Here is a 7,482-nt window from a genome sequence, read left to right on the forward strand (position 1 = left end):
CGGTGCCAGAGATTAGGATGTGAACATCTTTAAGGGGCCATATACTACCTACCACACCACCTAAAACAGAAAAAAATATGTAAAACAACTGTTTCAAGCATTGAACAATAGGCATCACAATCCTTTAGGCTCTGAGAGAAGGCAAACAAAGATGAGCCCTGTGATTCCACATATGTCTGCCTACAGGCATTTGGTGAACTTGGCAAAGGTCCCCAAGAATCCAAGCACATCGTGCAGTCTCCATGAGCTGATAAGACAGAAATTAGAATTTGGGAAGGCTGAGACTGCTAGAATTTGTGGGCCAGAGTACTGAAAAGGAAGAAGCTACACAGAAAAAGAGGTCCAGAAATCTGCATAGACATCCCCTTAATCTTTGATTGAACACTAAACTGTGAACATATAGGGAGAGACTCCATTAAGCCAGGCTAAGAGCAATTGCCAGAGAAAGAACTACTGGGGTACTGTAAGCTGAACAAATACTGAAGCTCAATAGAGTCGAAAGACATTTGAGTTCTGACCAAATAGAATGGAGAGACCTCCTCAAACACACAGGGCATTTAGGAGAAATCCCATAAAAGGTATACCTTAGTTGTAGAACTAAGAGTTTAGGCTACTCTAGACCCTACACAGCTTAAAAACAAGTCTCAAAAGTGCAAGATGATCTGAAAGTAAACCAACTAGCTGCCAGACCACAACAACTCAATGTGCTTTATGAAAGAAAACAAAACTCAGATGCTCAGAAACTTCATACACACAATGTCCAGCATCCATTTAAAAATATCCAAACATGCAAAAAAGCAGAAAAATATAACCCAATATATTTCAATAGAATTAGCCTATAGAATCAAACCTGGACATTTCAGAGGTGATAAAAATTAACATAAAAAGACTTTAAAATTGCTATTATAAATATTTTCAAGGTTTAAGGAAAACATAAGCATACAGAAGAGAGAAAAGAGAAGTATTTTTTTAACAAATCTGGAACATCTAGAGCCAAAAATTACAATATCTAAAATGAAATATTCACCAGACAGACTTAAGAGCAGATTAGACACTGCAGAAAAAACACATAAGTAAAATTGAATAAAAGGCAAGAGAGACTATCCAAACAGAAGCAAAGAGATAAAAATAAAAAAAGCTAATAAATTAAACAGAGCCTTGGTGACATGCAAGACAGTACTAAGTGGTCTACCACTGCAAAGGAAAAACAAGCTGTTTTTTTCGCTCTACTCTCACTCAAAACACAGAACACTTCTGTGTTCAGAATGCGTGAAGACTTCTCCCTACCAACAGCCAAATCTCCAGCAGACACCAGCTAAGTATCCCATAATTTAATTCAATTCTGAGAGTGTCCACCTAGACATAGAGGTTAAGGTCTCAGTTCCACACGGCAGTCTCCCACCCAGGTCAGATGCCAATTATAAGTCCCCAGTTTTGACCTGTATTTCTGATCAAATGGCTATAAATTGGAAGTCCCCATGACCCCCTCCTCAGGTTCAATTAATTTGCTAGAGTGGCTCATAGAACTCAGAGAAACATTTTACTTGCATTTACCCACTTATTACAAAGGATATTTTAGAGTACGCAAATGAACAGTCAGATGAAGAGACACACAGGCCATGGTTCAGAAGGTTCCCCCAAGCACAGACGCTTCTGTCCCTGCGGAATTGGGGTGTGCCACTTTCCTGGTACATGGATGAGTTCTTGTTCACTAACCTGGAAGCTCCTCCAACCCTGTCCTTTTGGGGTTTTATGGAGGCTTCATTATGTAGGCATGATTGATTACATCATTGGCCATTGGGGATCAACCCAACCTTTAACCCCTCTACCCTCCCCAGAGGTCAAAGGGGAGTAATAAAAGTTCCACCCTTCTAATCACACAGTCAGTTCCCCTGGCAATGAACCCCCATCCTGTGGTTATCAGGGGCTTTCTAAAATTTGACCTCATTAATATAAACTCAGGTGTGGTTGAAAGGGACATGTTATGAATAACAAAAGACATGGCTTTCACCTTTATCACTCCACAGCTGTTTCAGGAACTGAGGACAGAAGTCCAAACTATTTTTTTTTTTTTTTTGGTATAACAAATCATCATACTTTATTATTTCTTGTGAACAAAATATTTTCTAGAGGGCAGCATTATAAGTATTAATATTGGAATCAGTAGAAACAATGAGCATAGATCACATTTTTAACTGATATTTTCTCAGAAATGTCTTCAGGATATTGAAGATTATCTATAAGCAAATGGTCTTGGGAAAACATAATTTTTTAAAGAACCCTCTTGCCCTGTGAGAGTGACCTGATGTGAATGAATAAAATATATTTCTCCAGTTGAAGTGAAAATAGGTACATCTCTACTGCTAAATTCTAATAATATTATCCATGCTTTAAAATTTTGCATACAGTAAAATTACCGGTGTTCTTCTGAACTTGCTACTGTCTCAAAATTCACAGCTATCCCAATAATACTCTTAACATCTTATGTATAATAAACTTATAAAGCCTCTTCTTTCAATATGTCTCCTAAAATCTCCTTTTTAAATGCCTTCTTTTAAAATAGCTGTCTTTGGACTACTTTATGACGCAGGGTTTTATTTGTGTATGTTGGTTGTTTCAAGCCACTTCACGTAATGTTGGTTCTATGGACAATGTGGGCAAGAGTGGCAAGACAGCACAGCGTGGATGCCAGTCATGTGGGAATTCAGGCCCTTTAGGGAAGCAAGAGAGAACCAGGAAGTACCTTTCAAGCTGGGTAAAAACTAAACAAACACACATTGGATGGAAACAAACAACAAAATCATTATGGCTTTGCTGAGCACTGTGGTGTTTAATTACCTTTATTTTCAAGACTTTTCTACACTTAGCCCTCTCTACTCAAGGTGCAGCAAATCACTTCTTTGTTAACAATGCACAGTGGAATTTATTTTGTCTGTGTTTGTAATACAATCAATGGTTCAGACATCCAGGCCATTGCCAGCACACCGACACAGGCCAGCTATCCACCTTTTTTGTTGTCTTGTTAACTGCCAATGGTAGTACCCATATTCATGAGTCACTTGTCTTCGTATGTTGCTTTTGAAGTCTTTTCTAAAGTCTAATGTTTTCTTGTCTGGAGCCTGGAAGACATTGATCTAATAAAATATTAGCTGACACTTTCACAAGAATTATTTCAACAGATTTAAACATTTTTCTTCAACATGGCTGAGCCAAAGTCACGAACACTACACAAAAGTTAAGCATGCTTCCATTACCACTTTGAGGGTAGTAAAACCCCTTTCATTTCCACATCCTTGGGAACTACCCATCCCAAGGTCCTGGCACACATGAGAGGGAAAAATCAGGAACTCTCTGAAGTCAGTATTCTTCATGGAATGGATATTCGGGGTGATCAGACCACATGAGCAGTTCTACGAATCGGATATTTTTATTTAACGCTTCAAAGTCCTTCATTTCTTCTTCAGTGAGAGAAAAGGCAAAGATCTGAAAGTTTTCTTTGATCCTTTCAGGATTAAAGCTTTTGGGAATAACAACCACCCCCTCGCTGGATGTTGAAACCCAAAACAACTTGAGCTGCTGTCTTACTGTATTTTTTTTCCCAATGAGTTTAGAAGTTCATCCATTAGCAAAGGTGGAGAAGACGAATTCACCCAGGCTTCATTCCTAGTGGTCCCCAAAGTGCTATATGCAACAATGACAGTTTCATGTTGTTGGCAAAATTTCAAGAGTTTCGGCTGGGTGAAATATGGATGGCACTCAACCTGGTTGCAGACTGGCTTGTGTTTGAGTCCTGGTTTGTTCAGGATGAGCTCCAGCTGCCTGGGGTTAAAATTGGATACTCCAAGGGATTTCACCAAGCCAGCATCTTTGCAAGCTTCCAAAGCCTCCCAAGTGGCACACAGATTTGACTTGTGATATAACCACCTGCCATTCTCATCTCTGGGGTATATTTCATCTCCTGGCTTAAAGGCCATGGGTATCTCAATGATGTAAAGATCCACATAATCTAGCTGGAGGATTTCGAGCGTCCTCTCCAGGGTTGGGTTGACCATCTCTGGCTCATGATTTGTAGCCCACAGCTTTCCGCAGTAGAAGATGTCCTCCCTCTGCACCTTTCCTTCTGCTATCTTCTCCCGGATGGCCTCCCCGACTTGGTGCTCGTTTTTGTAGATGTAGGCCCCATCAATGTGTCTGTACCCTATGTTGATGGCAGCCTTCACTGAAGTTGCACAGGCCCCCTTAGGGGTCCACTGAGGTTCTGAGAAGGTACCAAGTCCGATAATAGGAATGCTGTTGCCATCACTTAAAGGTATGTGGTGATTTGCAGCACTGAGGTGCATCTTGGACAGAGAATCTGAGGTTTCTGCTTTCTAGGTATGATTCTGAACACAGCAGGGAGTCTAAAAAGTCCAAACTTTTTAACAAAAAAAATACTCCTGTTTCTCTAGTCACTTAGGAAATTACGAGAGTTTTAAGAGCTGTGGGCCAGGACCTATGGATGAAAACCAAAATATATTTTTTTCTATTATATCACAATGTCACAAATTATATTGTGTAATTCGGAGCCCCCAAAGAAAAGGAAGAGAGTACAAAATTATTTGAAGAGTAATAGCTGAGAGTTTTCTAAGTTTTATTGTAAATATAAGTTGACATATTCAAAGAACGCAGCAAACCCCAAGGCAGGATAAACACAAAGAAAATCACACCAAGGCATTTCATGATCAAGTTTGTAAAAACCAAGGATAAATAAAAAAATCTTACAAGTGGACAGAGAAAAAAAATACTCATCATGTATAGGAGAACATAACCAAAAACCAGAAAAGACAGCTCAACTGAAATTATGCAAGCCGGAAGACAATGGAACAGCATCTCTAACATATGGAGGAAAAGGAAAAGACTATTGATCTAGAATTCTATCTCCAGTGAAAATATCCTTCAAAAGTAAAGGCAAAATAAAGAATTTTTAGACAAATAAATGCTGAGAGAATTAATTGTCACCAGTAGATCCACATTATACGAATTGTTAAATAAAGTGCTTTTAGCTAAAGGAAAAAAATCAGATGGAAATTAAGTATATATAAAGGAATGAAGAGTATCAGAAATGCTAAATATGTGGGTAGGTTAAAAAAAAAGCTTTGTATTTTTGAATATCTTGTTTTCTTTAAAAGGTAGTTGACTACTTGGTGTAAAAATGATGTATTATGGAATTTATAGTGTATATATAAGTGAAATATGTGGCAATAGCAGTACAAAGGACAGGAGGGAGAAAAGAATTATACTGTTGTAAGATTCTCATATCACACATGAAGTGTTAGCAGTTATTGATACAGACAAAGATACAGAAAATCTGTACGTATATAGAAGACTTGAACAACACCATCAAGCAGCTTAACCAAATGGACCTTTATGGAACACTCTACCCAACAACAGAAAATGCATATAATTTTCTAGTGCTCCTGGAAAACTCAGCAAGTAGACCATATTCCCAGTGTTGCACTAAAGCTGGCTTGCACCAGCTCACAAAATAGTGCATGTTTCTTTCCAACATTGCATTCAGTAACATCATGCTGAATTCGGCCATGGTACAAGAATTTACACCATGAAAATTGGCCAATGTTACAAATCAGGGCTTTTCTCCCCCCTGAGATCTGGCTTACCTGTACATCACTTCATGGTATGGTGTGCTTGACACAAGATACTTGAAAGAAAACAGACATCAATAAGTTTAAAAGAATTACTATAGTATCATGTATGTTCTCCGTCCACAATGACATTGCATTTTAAATCAATAACAATAAGATATACATACAAGCCCAAAATATTTAGAAATGAAATAATGTACTTCTAAATAACCACCAGGTCAAAGAATGAATTACAAGGGAAATTTGTAAATATTTTGAACTAAATGAAAATGAAAACACAACATATGAAGATTGTGAAATGCAGATGAAGCAGTACTTAAGAGGCAACTACAACTTTGTGCTGCTATTAGAAAGCAGAAAGTCCTAAAGTCAATCCTTTAAGCCCCCAATTGATGAAAAAAGAAAAAGAATCACTAAATAAACCCCCCAAGAAGTAGAAGGAAGGATATAGTAAAAATAAAAGCATAAGACAATGAAATAGAAAACAAACAATAGGGTGACAATTAGTATAAAGGTGGTTGTTTTATAAGATCAAACAATTGGTACCAATGGACAATTGCTAAGCCCTTAGTCAGATTGACAGAGAAACAAAGAAGGAAGACACAATTTATTAACATCAGAAATAAAAAGAGGGACATCGCCATATACAGATCCTACTTTAATGTAAAGGCTAATGAGGAAACAGTATGAGCAATTTTATGCCACAAATTCAGCAACTTAGAGAAAATGTACAAATTCCTTAAAAGGCACAAACTACCAAAGCTCTCTTAAGAAATAGAAAGCATGAATAACCCTACAACTACTAAAAAAATTGAACTTGTAGTTATAAAACTTTCCCCAAGAAAGCACTAGTCTCCAGTAGTTTCACTGGCAAATTCTATTTTTAAAAATTAAGTATAAAAGAAAATACCAGACCTATCAAATTCTTTCAAAAAAACAGAGAAAGAGAAAATCCTTCCCAATTCATTTTATGAAGCAAACTTATGTGGATACCAAAACCACAAAAAGATGTTATTAAAATAGAAAACTATAAACCAATAGTTTATGTGGCAAAAATACTTCTAAAATATGAGCAAAGTGTATTCAACAATATACAAAAAAGAATAATGTACCATGACCCAGTGGCATTTATCCTAGAAATGAAAGGTTGGTTTAATATTCAAATATCAGTGAAATCATATAATTATTTCAATAGAATCTAAAAAAAATCACTTGACAAAATGCTATATGATTTATAGTAAAAACTTATGGTACAGTAAGAATATATATATCTATTTCCAGACCTTCTTTGCACTGAGGGCCAAAGTGTTGTTTTCCTCCCCGAACTGGCCCCTCTTTTCAGCACACCGACCACACTGCAGCTCAGCAGTCCCGAGTCAGCCCCAAAGAGAAGACGACCCAAACCCTTACAGAGACCATTTTACACGTCAGTGAAGTGAAGCCGAGTCTTGGAGCAACTCAGAAGTGGCCCAAAGGCCCCTAACCTGGGGTTCCAGGGAGGCCAGCTGCCTGGGAGTTTCAAAGCTCTTCTAGTTGAGATTCTGGAATTTTCTCTGCACTTCGGAAACTGTTGACTGACTCAGAGCCCCGGATCTCATGAAATCTGGATCTCAGAATGGCAGATCTTAGCAATCTGGAACAGCCCTGTCCCTCATTTATAGGCAGAGAAAGTGAGGCCCAGAGACTTCCCCAAGATCACACTGCAGCTTGGAGGCAAGGTCAGAGCTGCAGCCAGAGGTCCGGACCGCTGTGCTAAGCCTCAGGACAGAGAGAAGTACAGAAAAGCAGCCGCTACGCAGCCACCACACGCAAACACATGCTAGCGTCACCCTGGGTTTTC

At 38.3% G+C, this 7,482-nt stretch overlaps 1 pseudogene; it reads right to left on the reverse strand.

Moving 5' to 3' along the window:
• Positions 1-2,829: 2,829 nt before the first annotated feature.
• On the reverse strand, positions 2,830-5,700 carry LOC105870341 (aldo-keto reductase family 1 member D1 pseudogene; annotated as a pseudogene).
• Between the last annotated feature and the right edge of the window lie 1,782 nt (positions 5,701-7,482).

The sequence above is a fragment of the Microcebus murinus genome, chromosome 14 (assembly GCF_040939455.1).
Source record: "Microcebus murinus isolate Inina chromosome 14, M.murinus_Inina_mat1.0, whole genome shotgun sequence".
Lineage (NCBI taxonomy): Eukaryota > Metazoa > Chordata > Mammalia > Primates > Cheirogaleidae > Microcebus > Microcebus murinus.